Source organism: Dipodomys spectabilis, unplaced genomic scaffold, assembly GCF_019054845.1.
Source record: "Dipodomys spectabilis isolate Male_0828 unplaced genomic scaffold, ASM1905484v1 ptg000029l, whole genome shotgun sequence".
NCBI classification, from domain to species: Eukaryota; Metazoa; Chordata; class Mammalia; order Rodentia; family Heteromyidae; genus Dipodomys; species Dipodomys spectabilis.
This window is the reverse complement of record NW_024870706.1, coordinates 1,332,445-1,349,625: the sequence shown is the minus strand read 5'-3', so window position 1 is coordinate 1,349,625 and position 17,181 is coordinate 1,332,445. Positions and strand designations below refer to the sequence as shown.

The 17,181-nt window shown below is 32.9% G+C and overlaps 1 non-coding gene across 1 annotated transcript; it reads right to left on the bottom strand.

Moving 5' to 3' along the window:
* Nucleotides 1-1,092: 1,092 nt before the first annotated feature.
* Nucleotides 1,093-1,199, bottom strand: LOC122104625. Its single transcript, XR_006146965.1, has one exon. It is a non-coding gene; the product is annotated as a U6 spliceosomal RNA (small nuclear RNA).
* Between the last annotated feature and the right edge of the window lie 15,982 nt (nt 1,200-17,181).

Genomic DNA, 17,181 nt, shown 5'->3' with positions numbered 1-17,181 from the left:
ACATACACACATACATCCATTCTAAATATCTTCATGCCAGTGTTTTGCATTAATTTCTTTGTTAACAATATTATATAAGCAAAAGAAAGGAAATAAACTCCTCCCTCTTAGAAAAGTTTTATACTTTTTATTGTAAAAATACTGTACACAGGGGTCATATTTACATGAGCTAGGTAATGAGAACAATTCCTAACAAGCATTGTTACCTCCTCCTTTATTTTTCCCCTACCATTCCTTCCCTCGCACCTCCACAAGTGCACTCCCCTCCCCTCTTCCCCTGCCTAAATTGTAACATTCATTTTTCAGCATAGTGTCTTGTGCATCTCATTATTACAATGGGTCAACCTGTATCCCTATTTAGGCATTTTGATTTTTTCCTTCCTCTCCCCAAATTAGAAGAGCATATATACAAGATATAGGCGCACCAACTTCAAATACAGTGAAAACATTTGTTATAGCATGGGGAGGAACCTATAAAAAGACACAAAAAATCACATTGCACATTATAAGTACATTAGAAACAATAGCAAAAAGGAGAAAAATTCTTGTATCCCTATCTCGGGTTTCATTTCCCGGAACATTATGTTATCTGGTCATATGGACATACCTTTTGACCTTTTCTGCTTATACTATACATATATTAGTTATTGAAAATTAAGAAAACCATGGGACCTGTGTTCTTTTGGATTTGGCTTACTTCACTTAATATTTTTTCCATATCTTTCCAATTTCTAACAAATTGGGTGATGCCATTCTTTCTGATGGAGGCATAGAATTCCATTGTTTATATAAACCACATCCTCTTGATCCATTCTTCTGCTGAGGAGCATCGGGGTTGGTTCCATATCTTAGTTATCTTAAATAATGCTGCAATAATTGTAGTAGTTGTGCTGATAGTTTTAGTATGGTCTTGTTTGTGATCATTTGGGTAAATGCCCCAAAGTGGGATTTGTGGATCATAGGGGAGATCTATGTGGAGTCATTTGAGGAACCTCCATACTAATTTCCAAAATGGTTGAAAAAGTTTACACTCCCACCAAGAATGCAGTAAGGTTCGCTTCTGTCCACATCCCCTCCAGCATCTATTGTTGTAAAACTATGGAATGCTTCAGGAATTTGCCTGTCATCCTTGCACAGGGGCCATGCTAATCTTCTCAGTATCATTACAATGTTAGTTTATGTGATGCTGAATTGAGCACAGAATATTTTTTATATATAAAGTGTAATTGATTTTCTTAAACTAGGCAATTCAACAAAAAGTAAGTTTAGAAGAATTTTGAAATTTTAGAACCATGTACTTCTTACATAAGCACACATTTAAGAATAATGTCAAGATGGACATGTCAAAAACAAAATAATTCCAGATATTTGCGGTTCAAGAGATGTGTAGGGGAAATAATTCAATTGTTCTATACAAGGCACATGTCATAATGAACACAGCAGCAAGTGTTAAGGCTTGTTAAAAATTTTAGTGTTTTATATCTATTTAATTTTAGGAATTTGCTTAAATATGCCAAAATTAGGACTGTTTGGCAGGTATCAAATTTTCTATAATGTATTTAAGATTTATGTTAGCAGACATATAGTACTAAGTATGTACATTTCAGAATTTATAGAAATTTTGTTAATGAGAAGTTGCAAAGTCTTTGTGAAAAGAAGCAGAATGAAGGGTTAAGACTTGCTAACTACACAGTTCTTGTTAAAATTTAGGGATTCCTTACTTTATATTTTAGCGAGGAACAAGAGATGATATAAGCCATAAACAAATATTGAGATGAGCCATAAATAATAACCTTAGTGTGTAACTTTGAAGACTATTCATAGCCTATAAAAATCTTGTTGAACATCATAATCTTAGGCGGTTTAAAATGTACAGGAATATGAGAAAATAGTAAAATCTAATATGTAGTGCACTTCAAATACTAAAAACACTGGTAATTGTTTTGTTTTTTATTTTATTAATCATTATTTAATTATTGGTTTTCTTTGTAGCATTGTTTTACTTCTTGTTATATAATACAACTTTTTGTTAGTCATCATTAGGAGGTACTTTGAGAAGGTTACTGGGGTGGTCAAACCATTTTTTTATAGGTGCATGTGAATTTACAACTAGGAAAATTAAGAACAAAATATTTATTAAAAAATGATCAAGTAGAGTCTGAATCAGGAGAGTTGATACATGTCCACAACTAAAATCTTAGCCCTAGGTTGAAGCAACAGTATTACAGAGTTGAGGCCACAAATGTGAGAGACTGTGTTTTGTTTTGTTTTGTTTTATTTTGACTTTGTTGGTCATGGGGCTTCAACTCTGGGACCTGAGTGCTGTTCCTCAGGCAAGGCTAGCGCTAACACTTGAGGCACAGCACCATTTCCATCATTTTCTACTTATGTGGTGCTGAGTAATCAAACCCAGGGCCTCATGCATGAAAGGCAAGCACTCTACCACTGAGCCAACTTCTTAGCACTTGAGAGACTGTGTTTTTAAAAAAATCATCTAAACAACATTTTCCTTTTGCTTTGGGTTATATAAGGAAATATATAAATATCTTTTTCTATTTTTGTGAATTGTTGTACTTCTAAATTTATAGTAACTTCAGCCACTTTATCCTTTTCAAAGTCATGAAATATCTCTGAGAGTTTGCTGCTGTGAAGATCGTTTTTGCATTTATAATTTCTTCTGAGTCACTTTTATTTTTATCAACATAACTTTATATTTCATGTTGATGGATTACAAATATCAAATACCTGCAAATGTACACATTAGAGTCTAAAGATAGCAGTATGAATATTCTCATGCAGCTCCTGTTTATCTATTATTCACTTTCAATATTATGATATTTCTCTCTCTCTTTCACTCTGTCTCATTTCCTCTCTTTCTCTTCCATGCCCCATGTCTGCTACTTAGAATTTCTGCTGGGCTACTATTATGCTTCAGGATCTACTGGTTTTGTGGGAACATGAAAGCAACCATCGGTTAACCTTGCATTCTTTAAGAGTTATGACAGTGACATGATATTATTCTTTGCCATTCTAAATGGTAAAATAACATATCTAGGAGTTCCTTTTCACTTTTACTTCTACTATAAATTTTATCTCATAGGAATCATTGGAATGGGATAAGATACTTTAACCTGTGACCTAAAATTATTTTTCTTTTATTTTTTTAATCTTCTACAAGATTATTTTATATATTTTTAAAAAATTTTTTCTTTTTATTATTTTTTCTTTTTTATTGTGAAAATACTGTACAGAGGGGTTGTAAATACATGGACAAGATAATGAGTACATTTCTTATCAAGCATTGTAGCGTCCTCCTTTGTTTCTCCTTCCCAGAACTTCCAATCCTCCTTGTCCCCCATATCAAATACTCCCCCCAACCAAAGTAGTAAAGTTCGTTTTTCGACATAAGTACTTGTACATATTAGTGTTGCAATGGGTCCACCCGTATCCTTATTTAAACGAATTGTTATTTCCCACCCCCCCCTACAAATTATACCACATCAAATACAGTGAAAGCAGGGGTTATACCGTGGGGAAGGGACATACAAAGCAACAAAGAAATAATCTTTAAATCTGTTAGAAAAAATCGCATTAAAAACTTTGAATACATATCTTAGGGTTCATGTCCCTGACATCAACCTATCTGACCTTTTCTGCTTGACTCAGACATATACTAGTTGTTGCAAATAAGGTTAACCATGAAACCTATGTTTCTTTGGGCTTGGCTTACTTCACTTAATAGAATTTTTTCCTAGCCTTTCCATTTCCTAACAAATGGGGCAATGTCATTTTTTTCTGATGGAGGCATAGAATTCCATTGTGTGTATATACCACATTCTCTTGATCTATTTATCTACTGAGGGGCATCTGGGTTGGTTTCATGTCTTAGCTATGGTAAATAATGCTGCAATAAACATAGTTGTGCTGGTAGCTTTAGTGTGGTCTTATTTGTGATCATTTGGTGAAACGCCCAAAAGTGGGATTGCTGGGTCATAGGGGAGATCTATGTAGAGTCTTTTGAGGAACCTCCATACTGCTTTTCAACATGGTTGAACAAGGTTACTCTCCCACCAACAATGCAGTAAGGTTCCCTTCTGTCCACATCTCCTCCAACATCTAACAGCCTCTTCAGTAGATGGTGCTGGAAAAATTGGTTAACTACTTGCAGAAAAATAGTTAGATCCTTATATATCACTCTGCACCAGAATCAACTCCAAATTGATCAAATACCTTGGAGTCAAATCAGACACTCTGAAAACATTACAGGATGGAAAAGGAGAAACCCTAGGTCTCCTTGGCACAAGCCAAAATTTCCTTAATAGAGTCCCAGAAACACAACAAATCAAAGAAAATTTGGGCAAATGGGATTGCATGAAATTGCAGAGCTTCTGCATGGCAAAGGACATAGCTAGCAAGATCAATAGAATGTCCTCGGATTGGAAGAAAATCTTCACTAACCATACAACAGACAAGGGTCTCATATCTAAAGTCTACCTGGATATCAACAAATTAAATCCCCCAACAACAAATCTTCAAAGAAACAACTACCCAATAAATAAGTGGGCTAAAAACTTACAGAGAAACTTCTCTGAATATGAAAGAAGGATGGCCAATAGTCACATGAATAAATGCTCAACCTCTCTAGCCATAAAAGTAATGCAAATCAAAGCAACATTGAGATATCACCTCACCCCAGGTAGAATGGCTATAATCAAGAATTTTTTTCTTTTACAAGCAACCTTTTTTCTTTTATTATCAGTTAGTAACTACCTGTAATGAAAAAAAAGCTATCCTATGGAAAGTAGACCGAAGTTGTTCACAGGGATGGTCAAAAACTAATGGGGGATGTGAGTACAAAGGATATCCATAATAGATCACAGATCTGCAGAGCAATTTATCATGTACATTTTGTGAGAATGACAATGTGCTAGGAACTATAGATTAAATCACTGAACATCTGATATACATATATATGCACATATATTTGTATTTGTATATTCATTTATATATGCATATATGTGTGTATATGCCTTTATGTAGGTTCACTTGCACGTTAGCATACACACAAATACACACATACATATACACATGTAAACGTGCACACATAGAGAAAGATACATAATTATAGCCAACACAAGTTTCACTAGTTGTTGAATATGCCTTAGACGGAATGCTTGGAACCGTTTCAAATTTGATAATTGCAATTCGAAGCTATTCCAAGTAGATAAACCTAGGAGATTCTTTTCTCCACTCTTGGTAAAAGGAAGAAGTGAAAGTGTGGCTCAGGTCTATAGATTAAACATAGAGAATTAAAGCCCAGGTAGAGCTCAAGGCCAGGAGTTCAAATCCCAGTACCTGCACAATATAAAAAAAAAGAGTCCTTTGTCTTTGAAAAGGAATATTTTTCCAAAAATGAATACCCAGGACAATTTTCAAGGTCCAAAACTCTTAGAAAGGCTCTTTCACATCTTAAACTGATTCCTCTCCTTGATTCACATTATGGAAAATAGGAGTCACACTTCACATTAAAAAGTATATGCATTGTTGAACAGTTCTTGCCATTTTTAATGTAAAAGAAGCATGAGAGAGGAATTCACCTCACTTGGGTGAGTTAGGTTTGACTCACTGACAGACTTTTGTAAGTAAATGAGGGTCTGTTTACATGTAAAAAGTCTATACAGATGGTTTCCTAGGAGAGAGAACAAGCTAGCTGTTGTCCAAGTTTGAATCAGAGTAATTTATTCCTATGATATAGAATATCATAGGAAGCTCATCTCATAGAACACTATACAGACAATAATTTCAAAAGGATGAAAAACCCATTTCTATATTGTAAACAGCCAGGTTTTCACAAGCAAAAAACAGTTTCCTGAGCCAAGAAAATATAAGTTAGAGAAAAAGGGACTGTGTTAAATAAAGGTAATGGCTTAGTGACAGGTGTAAAACTGTTCTGTAATCACAACTAAACTATAAATTTTTTATCATGTCCCTAACAAGAATCTCCAAGATAGGCCTTGTTAAATCTGTCATAGAGGACTGGGTTTATGCAATTGTCAGTTTTGTTAGGGTCCAATATCTTCTACATTCACTTGGGTTGCAATCCGCTCAAACCACATGCAGTGAATGGAAAAACATGCTGTCTTGCAAGGCATCTAAGGGATTTTTGTGCCACTGTGAATATTTATCGTATTTCTTCTTGTAATGATACCTGTCAGTGTGAAGTCCTTTCCTGATAAGAATAATAGTTTCTGTACCCTTTGTTCCACTAACAAATCTCAGATATATAAATTTAACCGTGCGCCCATGGCTCATGCCTATAACCTTAGCTACTCAGGAGGCTGAGATCTGAGGATCATAGTTTAATGCCTGCCCAGACAGGAAATTCCATGAAATATTTCTCTCCAGTAAACCACCAGAAAACTGGAAGTTGCGCTATGTCTCCAGCAGTAGAGTTCTTACATTGAGCTGAAGAGTACAGGGACAGCACCCAAGCCCAGATTTCAAGCCCCAGGACTGACCAAAAAAAAGGAAAAATGTATATATGTAGATATGTATATATGATGAGATAAATTACGTTTATATATAAATCAATATTTATGATGCACATGTAAAATATAACTAAATAATTGACATATTTATAATATATACATATATTTACATATATAAGCTCATATTATATCTGTATGTTGATAAATATATTTGTAATTAATATCAAAAGAGTACATCTGAAGTTTTTGGGGAAAATGTAGTGACTAAAGGCTAACTACTGACCCATCATACTTTCAATTATTTTTTTCCAATTAATACAATGTCTGAAGTACTAAGACTGAATGATTATGAAACAGAGTTGTTGTTTTATTCCTTATGATTTTTGATTAGAAACATCTACTTACTTGGTATGAAACCTACCAAAATGTGATCTTGAAATCACACTCCACAAACTGGACAGATATACCAATTTAGCAACTTACAGGTCTCAAATTTTTATTTGAATCCTGTATCTCACAAAAATTCAGCTTCTTTCGAGTCAACTACCTATACAAACATGCCTAGATTTTCATGCTCACATACATCCCCATACTCACATGACATACTAAATGTAACACTAGTAAAAAGTAATATAGATACTGAAAAAGAACACCTTTGCCAATGTAATTAAATTTTATTTTTTTAATTCAATGCATTATATAATACTGATGAAAGAGCAGCTAAGAAGATGTTTTAAATACAAGAGTGTCTGCTTAAAGAGCATGTTTCTCATTCCAAACATCATTATTTCCACCTTTCCTTCTCCCACATAAAAAATATGAGTAACTACAGAATTAACCTACATGTTTCTTAATCACTCATTGAAGAAAGAAAGTGTAATATATATACATATATACATATATACACAATGATATACTATTTAGCCACAAAGAATAGTGAAATCATATCATCTTCAAGAAAATAGATAGAACTGGAAACCTTCATATTAAAGCAATAAGTCTTATTGTGAAAAACAAATACTATATTTTTCATATGCAGACTCTAGTCCAAGAAAGAAAAATGAATGACCCAGGTGTAAAAGATGGAAACTGATTAAATTTGGAAAAAAATGTAAGAGAGGAAATGAAGAGAAACATTGTGGAGTAAATATGTTCAAATATTTCCTAGGTTAGTATAATGACATAATAAAACATAAGTATAAAAATAGGATAATGAAATTTATAAAAGGAAAAAATTTAGCAAGCTACATTATATGGATGTATGTGTATAACACAATAAAATACTTTGTGAAATTAACATTTGCTAATAAAAAGTAAAAAATGCATTGGAGTTGTACAGTTATATGTTATTTTCCATTTTTTGTTCACATATTTCCCTGATAAAGTAAAAGGAGAAATAAGTTTTGCTCATTTAGAAAGACAATCTTGTCCAATTAGCATAAAGATACTCTAGTTAATTAATGTCAATATGAAATTTTTAAACTAATTATTGTATTAGAATAATTCCAATGCACTGTTCAAATATTACCCTGTAGGTATATACTTTTTGCTATTTATTGAATAAGTTGTCTTTACTTAATTACTATATGCCATTTTCTGAATGTAGTTTGGTATATGCAACTAGGATATATTATACCTGAACAGGAAATCAATTATTCAAACAGTTTTATCAAAAATGCCTCTAACGAAAAAAAGAGGTAAACCCAAATTATGTATATTTGAAAACAATACTTGCTTAGTCCTCTTCTCACATTCCCGATTCCCTTCTTGAGAATGCTACACATTGTAGGGAATTTGTTAACATGTTTTAGAGACATAGGTTGACTTTAAAACAATGAGTTAGTTTATGCTGCATTTTTGTTTACTTTATATCCAGAAAAGCTAAATTCTTACCTTATCATTTTCCTTAGACTTGATACTCAGGTTTCATCTCTGATGGGTGAAAGATAGAGATATAAACATTTTTTAACAGTGGCTAAATTTAGGCTGAGGAATCTATGTACAACTATACTCAAACAGATAGACCTCATCAGTCACGTGACCACAATATCAAAATGTTAACCTATGCTTCCTGAAATCATGCTTGTGAGATCTTGTGTATTATAAACAGTGGTTATTAGCATTTGTTTTCAAACAACCTCATTTCATGGGTTAGGAACTAAAGTGAGATATTTTACTCAAAATAAAGGAGGCATCCAAATTTAGTTACCAAGATATACAGCATTTAACACAATGTTTGAAAAATGCAAGATAAAGGAAACAATTTATAAAAAAAAACAACGTTTAAAATAAATAGAGAATCAGTATGACTGATTTTTCTTTTACCCCAGCTGCAATATGGCTTGCATGATGAGTTTTCTGGTTGTATGTTTAGTTAGGTCTGATATTTAGTTGGAGAAGTTATGTTCTTTGATATATTAATTTGTCAGATTAAAGAGGAAATTAATTCCATGCCAGAGTCAACATCCATAATAATGTTACAGTTGTATTCTACTATTTTGCCAAAGTTTTAAATCAGCTTGAGTAACTTGGGTCTTTTTTGAATCTAACTAAATAGGTATGCAATTTTGTCAGTACTAGATTTTGACCACCATTTATTAAAATATTATTTTCAATTCTCTCTTTTCATGAGATTTTTAATTTCATTTATATAATGTGCTGATTTTTCCTTTAGATAACACATATTCAGTCTTCTAAAAGCACTGTAATTTGGAGTAGTTTTAAATTATGTACTTCATGTACACTGCTCTAATTGCATTTCTGAAATTTTTAAGTATGTCATGATTTTTGTGATTTGATACTGTAGCAATTTTTCTTTTAAATATGTACAGATCTTGCTTCACATACAGTTACATTTGTTTTAAACAATTTGATTCATTCAAGGGACTTGCTATATTAGGTTCATCCAGATGAATTTAATTACAAATTAGCACAACCTTATTTCTGAGAGACAGTTATCTTTATAGTTCTACTCAAATTAACATGTATTTGAAGGTTTTGTACTTAAAAAAATAAAGTGGGCACAATATCTTTTTGTTCCTGGTGAAGTTCCAATTTGTTGGTTGTTTTCCAGCTGTGATGGCTTCAACATATGTGTGTATTTTATTTCAATTGTTTTGTGTCTATATTTTGTTTCATATAATAGAAAATACAAAAAGAATCAATGATATAGAAGTTTTCCAAATAGAATTCTAAGAGATACTTCAATTTTTGTGACAACTGGGAATAGGGAGATCTTCTTAGTGGAGGGATTAGCAAAATAACAGACGTTGTTTGACGTGATTTGAATTTTGCCTCCTCTTGCCTAACTATTTTCAATGGTAATACTTCAAATTGTTTAGTGGAAAGAAAATAATTTCATGTGGATGAACTCAGAATTTTTGGTTTAATTGGGACACACTAAACATTCATATTTGTTTTTTTTGCATTTCTTTTTTTTATTGTGAAAATACTCTACAGAGAGGTTGCAATTACATGGGCAAGATTATGAGTACATTTCTTATCAAGCATTGTAGCCTCCTCCTTTGTTTCCCCTTCCCATCCCTTCCCATTCATATTTTATTTTTAACTCTAAATTTTTTCCTTAGTTAAAACCACACATGTGAATTTGTAATGTTAAAATAGCACCTAAAATTTATATGAAATTTTCGAAATTATTTTCACTTCACACTATATGCAATACAGAATGTAATAACAGTAGTGTGTGAGATAGTATGTAATAATTGACTTTGGTGAAAATCCATTACAGTGGATTTTTGTGAAATACAGAGTAATGGTAAGAATTATATTTGATTCTATTAAAAAATTCACAGTTACATCTAAAAGTAACTCATAGTTATAAACTAATACTGAAAAAATAAGATTGTTTATTGGAAAAAGCCAGAAGTTTCAATAAGCTTGCTTTTTAAAAAATTGACTTGGATTTGAGCTTTGGTGACTGTAATCCTAGCTACTCAGGATTCTGAGATCTGAGGATCGTGGTTCAAAGCCAGCCTGAGCAGAAAAGTCTGTGAGATTCTTATCTCCAATAAACCACCTAAAAACAAGAAATGGCACTGTGGCCCAAGTGGTACTGTGGTAGCATTGAGCTGAAGAACTGATGGACAATTCCCAGGCCCAGAATTTAAGCCCCATGACCGACAAAAATATTGACATGGATTTTCACTTTATTATTTTATGATTTTTTATGAGTGGTTGTTCAGTGAAAAATGTCATTGGTGTTTATATATTGTGTTGGCATAAAATGAGCCTGCTATTATCTTAATTTAGGCAAAAAAAACCCTCTGATCCTATGACAGCATAAATTTTATGGGAAATGGTTAAGACAAGGATGCCTTTCTGAAAAAAATATATATACCCCCCCAAAAAAAACAAGAACAAAAGAAAACATGTTCCAGGACTAATAGTCTGTCAGTTTGTTTTAACTTTTAATCAAAAATTAAACTAATACTTGATAATATTTTATTAACGCATTTAAATTTTCTTCATCTTTCTCATTTAAGATTCACTTTAAAAAGAAATTCAAAAGGTGACAGTGTTTTTTCCTTACTTTTCCACAGACATGATTATTTCATCATTATACTGTATAGCTCAATATACCCAGAAAGTATTTGTTAAGGAAAAAAATAATTCCAATTCTTTGGTTTGCTTCAGTCTGTATTTAAAGCTGCATACCACATCTTATCCACCATATTGTCAGTCTTCTCATTTGATACATTTCAATAAGTTTCTATCAGCCAGCAAAGTTTTACAAACAACGTGCTTTCATTCATTGTGCTTTCCAAAATATATCTCATAAATATCAACAACGAACAAAACCTGAAATATCTGTGGATTTTTCTACTTAGGGTGTAATCACATTCCACTATTTAGAACCTGCTGTTCACAGGCATTAATTTCTCTGTCACTTCCATGCTTTAGAACAGCAGCATTTGTTAGTGGCATACATTTTTATTTGTTTACCACATCTCGTTTATTTTCAGCAAGAACTGTCTTCATGGAAGTTGGTAATAGATGAGGTTTTCAATCATGTGGTTTAATAGGCCTCTGTGGATATAGAATACCCATTTACGTGACTAAATATTTAAATTAATACCATAATTATTTCCTTTAATTTTCTGGATAAGTGTTCTAAAATCTAGGTATTTTTAAAAGAAATATTGTACATTGTTTCCTTGATGACAATATAATTATAAGACTTTAAATGCTCATATACCATGGCCATCTTAAATGAGGTGGATGTACTAGGGTTTGCATGAAAAACTTTTGGGACAGCATTGATGTTTTAATCTTGGATGGGATTTGATTGGGATTGTGGCAGGCTTTCATGGTTTGAGAAGAAAAACAAAAGGCCATACTAATACTTTTATCCTCTACATTGTTGTATTCGTTTATTCATACACACATACAAACACACAGATAAACACATATGTTGTATGAAGACTGCAAGAAAATATTTTAATAGGAATTCCATAAAATATTTAGTCTACTGAGATCTGATTAGAATTTATAGAAATATCTAGTTGCTGCAACCCCTGGACAAGTCATTATCAATGGTGAAGTTATGGCCATTTGGTTTTAGAATGCCCCAGAAAGACCTACGTGTTAAAGAAAAATGACTTTCTATTTCCTCCCAGACTGTGGAGAATACCTGAATAGTTCTTCTGGAGATTAAATTTTTTAGAGTGAAACACATGAGAACTAGATTCTCATCTACTTTCTTCTTTTATCTTCTAATCATTCTAGGTCGAAACATTTCTCTTTGACATACTCCCCACCTTGACATTGTCTTGTCACAGGCCCCAAAATCAATAAAACCAACTGAACATACACTGAAACCTTCAAAGTTCTAAATCTGAGTAAGCCTTCCTGCTTAATAAATGAACAATAACACTTATTGTGCTAGGTTATAAAGGTAACACAGAAGTTTAGTCTTTCTAACACTGAAGAGTACATTAGAGTATGCTTCATTATAAAATATCTAACTCTATGTTGTATTTTGTGTTTTTGTTTCTGTTGATCCCAGGGCTTAAACTCAGGGCCTGGATGGTGCTTTTATGTTGAAGGCCAGTGCTCTACATACCATTTGACCTAGAAATCCATTTCCCTTGGTGGCTAATTGGAATTAAGTATCGAATGATCGTTCCTACTCCAGGCTGTCTTCACACTGTAATCTTCAGATCTCAATCTCTTACCTAGCTAAGATTACATCCTTGAACAACCCTTACCTAACAATGTTTCATATTTTGTAGAATTCCAATTCTCATTGTATATTGTGTAGAATTCTAATTCTCAGCATTGTATAGATGCTCCTACTACAGCATAAAAATTAAGTCTTACTAAAGATATTTGCAAATTATATAATGGAGGTCTGCTCATTTTGTGACAATATCTGTGCTCATTCTCATCATTCCTTTATTTACTACACCATCAGCCTTCTAAAATCAGCTTCATTTCCTGGAGAAGATTACCAATCAGTTCAGCCAATATCTACCCAGAGGGTTTTAAAGCAAGCTTTAAGGAAGGAAGATAACATGAAGTGGCAACTACAGAATTTCTATGGAGAACTAGAAGGTTATCAAATTATATCTAACATCTTTCACATTTCTACCTTCCTTCTCATAATTAGGAAAGCATTGACTAACACTATAAATGTATTGCATTTAGAACTTAAGGATCAATTTTTTTCCAACCTGAAGCCTTCTTTTCCATGATTTTTGAAATAAACTTTTGGGAGATTTTTTTATTGTGATGTGATTCCATCCAAAACAAAGCCATGTATATCAAGAAAGCCAATGTTTTCAGCTCAAGAGTACTAAACTTAAGAGGGAGAAAATTAAGGTTAACTATATATGTTAAGCACAAATATAGGCAATATCAAGACATTTTGAAATTGTATAGCTTAGTGAATAAAGTGGCTCAAACCTGTAATGTTATCTACTTGGGCATCAACAATTAGAGAATTCCAGTTCCAGGGAAGCCTAGACAAAAAAAGAAGTTTCAGAAACTAACCATTTCCTGGGTGCAGTGTTTTATGCTTGTTTTAGTAGGACTGCAGTCCAATCAGGCCCAGGCATAGTGATACTACCTCAAAATAAGCAATCCATCTACAATCTGCAGGTATGGCAGTAATGGAGATGCTATTTCACAAGTATGGTGTTTTGGGTTCAATACTCCAATACCACTAGGAATTTAAGTGTGTGCCACCAGACAGGGGAATAGAATTTCAACATGTGTATCTGGAAGGAGTTACATCATCCAATACACTTTGAAACTTTTTCTTTAACTCAGTGTGATATATCATTTGGATACTATTTCATAGAAGATAATAACTTAAGGACAAGCTTATAACATGTGAATTATGTGAATGAATAATTATACTGATGGCAAAGTGAAGTAAGATTGTTTAGTGGCTCTTGAATCACATCACAGGTAACCATGTAAACATGGTACAGCCTTTCAAAGGCCCTTATGAAGTATTTGAACAATCTCTGATGAGTTAATTGCTTTCAGAAATATTCGTTTGAGCCAACAAATACAGATCTCCTTTGATTTTAATTACGGTCTGCTAGTAGACTCTCACAGACCAAAAAATCAGAGGATGCTAATTTCTCTGATAAAATACAAAATAAAAATTTTATAATTAATATAACATGAAGACTGTAATATTAAATGAATATCAATAATAATAAATTAATAAATATTAATAGCACTCTTATTACTAGTACTCATATTCTATAATATATTGACATCCTTTGGTTACTTCAAATTTTTGAATATTTATAACTAAATGTAAATTGTTTGCAAATAGTTATTTGATGATGTTAAAAATGAGAAAAAGATTTGTATACATATTTACTATAGATGCAAACAGATTCACCTGGTTATTTCTGATCCTTCTTTTGTTTGTTTCATTCATGCATGTGGAACAGGCAGAGAAAGGAAAATTGCAAACTTGCATTTACTAGGGTTAATTACATGAAGTTTATTTTGGGCTAAATAGCAGATTTTATAGATTAAATTGTTTTTGTCCCTTCCTTCCTCCCTTCCTTCCTTTGTTCCTTCATTCCTTCCTTTTTTCCTTCCTTCCTTCTTTCTTCTTTCCTTCCTCGTTCCCTCCATCCGTACCTATCTCTCTTTCTCTCTTTTCTTTCTTTCTCTTGTTTCTTTCTCTTTTTCTTTCTTTCATTTTCTTCTATTCTTCCTTTCTTTTTTTACTCAGAATATTTCTTTTTTTGGGGGGGATGTCCGGTCGTGGGGCCTGAACCCTGGGCCTGGGCGCTGTCCCTCAGCAATTCAGCTCAAGGCTAGCGCTCTACCACTTGAGCCACAGCGCCACTTCCGGCTTGTTTTTTTTCTTATGTGGTGCTGAGGAATTGAACCCAGGGCCTCAGGCATGCAAGGCAATCACTCTACCACTGAGCCACCTTCCCAGCTGCCCCTCAGAATATTTCTTATGGCTACAGAAAAAATACCAACTCTTATACAACAAGATGTTATGAGTAATTATAAATATACTTGATTAATTTTAATTTTAATAACCTATGTTTAATCTAAGAAAAATTTTACTAAAAGCAACTCACCAAAGTTGCAGGATATGTAAAAAATATTACTGTTCATGATATTGTTTATTTCTTGAAACTAAAATAAGAATTTAGACATAATATTGTGTGTGTGTGTGTGTGTGTGTGTGTGTGTGTTGTTCTTGTGATTTGAACTCAAGACCTATCCCTGGGCTGGGAAGGTGGCTCAGTGCTAGAATGCATGCTTTCCACACATGAGGCCCTGGGTACGATTCCTCAGCACCACATAAGCAGAAAAATTCGGAAGTGGCTCACATGGTAGTGCTAGCCTTGAGATGAAAAGCTGACGGACAGCACCCAGGACCAGATTTTAGGCCCCACAACCGACAAAAAAAACCAAGACCTATCCCTTAGTTGTTTTTTCCCCCCCTCAAGGATATTGCTCTAATATTTGAGTCACAACTCCACTTCTGGCTTTGTGTGTGTGTTGTGATGAGTGTTTATGATTAATTGAGATGCGTCTCACAAACTTTCTTCCCAAGGCTGGCTTTTAAAAAATTATTTTTAATTAAATAATTATTTTTATTGTGAAAATACTGTACACAGGGGTTACAATTACATGGGCAAGGTAATGAGTACGTTTCTTATCAAGCATTGTTGCCTTCTCCTTTGTTTCCTCTTCCAACCCATCCCTTTTCACACCGTCCCCCATCCCCCAGGGGCTAAAGTTTGTAAAGTTTGTTTTTTGACATAACGACTTTTACATCTCATTGTTGCAATGGGTCGACCTGTATCCCTATTTAAACGGTTTATTTTTGCTCTTCCCCTCCACAAATTATACCATCATCAAATACAGTGAAAGCAGGGGATATACCGTGGGGGTGGAACAAGTCTGAAACAAGCAGAAAAGGTCAGATATGTTGATGTTAGGTGAAATGAACCTCAAGATAAGTATTCAAATGTTTTTTTTCTTTCTTGTGATTGTTTCTAACATATTTATAAGATATTTTCTTTGTTGCCAAGTCTGACTTTGAACCCCAGCTTCCTGAGTAGTGAGGATTACAGGCTTGAGATATTCATATTCAGCACACATATAATACATTTAACAATAAAATAAATTTCTTATTCTTTGAATTCTAGAGGCTCAATTTAAGAAATTAACATTTAGATATTTATTTAGTTATTAAACCTGAACCTGCAGTGTGAAAAAAAGTTTTCATTTTTATGAAAAAATATATACTCGAAGATTTAAATGACAGAATCTTTGCACAAATTGAAGTACTATAAATTCAAAAGCAACAAAGGGATCGTTAAACAAATTTCTCATGTAAACTAAAAGCAATAGGCTCTGTCAGGGTGAATTAAGCAATTTTTCATTAAGGATTATCAACTGTGGTCACATGATTTTCTCTTCTTTTAAACTTAATCGTTTTGAAATAAAATATAGATCCATACTTTTTTGAATATATAAAAATCTTAGTTACTGCTCATATGTTTCTGAGGTTTGATTACCAAGACATTTCAGCGAAACACTGAATTTCGTGTATTTTATGTTAACAGTGATTTTTAGATATTGAATCAATCTCAATATGAGATAAAGCAAGATATTCCATGACTTATCCGTTTATCCTATAGACTTGAATATAAATTATTTTTGAATGTTGGGAAATTCATATTATGCCTACTCTATAAAATAATTAAGAAATTAATGATTGTAATAGTATTTATTTTTCCTTCAACTAGAAAGAACTTCATTAGATGACAAAATCTTGAATGAAAATGTCATAAAATTATGAAAAATTCAAGTCATTATGAGTTAGATGATGTAGTCACTTTTGTAGGTCATAAAATGAAATATCTTGAAGCTTCCTTATCTGTTAAATATATTTGCACTCAAAATATCGCTCCAGCAATTTTATAACCAAAACACCTCCATGCCAAATAGCTTCTCTAATTAATTCAAGTAAATATTTAGGAACAGAAGTTATCACAATGTATAGGAATATCTACCCACCACTCTAGAAATTAAATCTGAAATCTTAAAGGATTGAGATTAATAATTAACTTTCACTATGTTGCCATAAAGAGGTGAACCCTTTCAAGTCAGCATAGTTGTAGAGATTTGGTCACCGAGAACTTGTAGTCAAAATGTATGTTAAGGTCAAGTCCTT